Here is a 362-nt window from a genome sequence, read left to right as displayed (position 1 = left end):
TCACAAAGACACTGAACTAAGCTTTATTACAATATATTACATATAAAACTCTTTTGAAGTATTGTAAATAAATACAGTTGTTACTTCCCGAGTTTACAAGTTTAATACTGTAGATGCAAGCAAGCATAAGACTACGAGGAGACTTCTAAATAACACTCAGAAGTGAGTCACCAACAGTGTACACGAGACTAGGTTTCTCCATTTTCTGAATCTAAATTAATGTTAGGCACTTGAAGCTAAATAAAATGTAAGACATGTCCTTGGTAATCCAAGAAGACCTGCAGTCTAAAGAATGAGTTCATTTATTTTGATCTGAGAAATATTTATGTTTGTTGCTATCTCAGTATTTACTGTCAAGGGCT

The sequence above is a fragment of the Penaeus monodon genome, chromosome 23 (assembly GCF_015228065.2).
Source record: "Penaeus monodon isolate SGIC_2016 chromosome 23, NSTDA_Pmon_1, whole genome shotgun sequence".
NCBI classification, from domain to species: Eukaryota; Metazoa; Arthropoda; class Malacostraca; order Decapoda; family Penaeidae; genus Penaeus; species Penaeus monodon.
Note: the sequence above shows the minus strand (reverse complement) of the source record.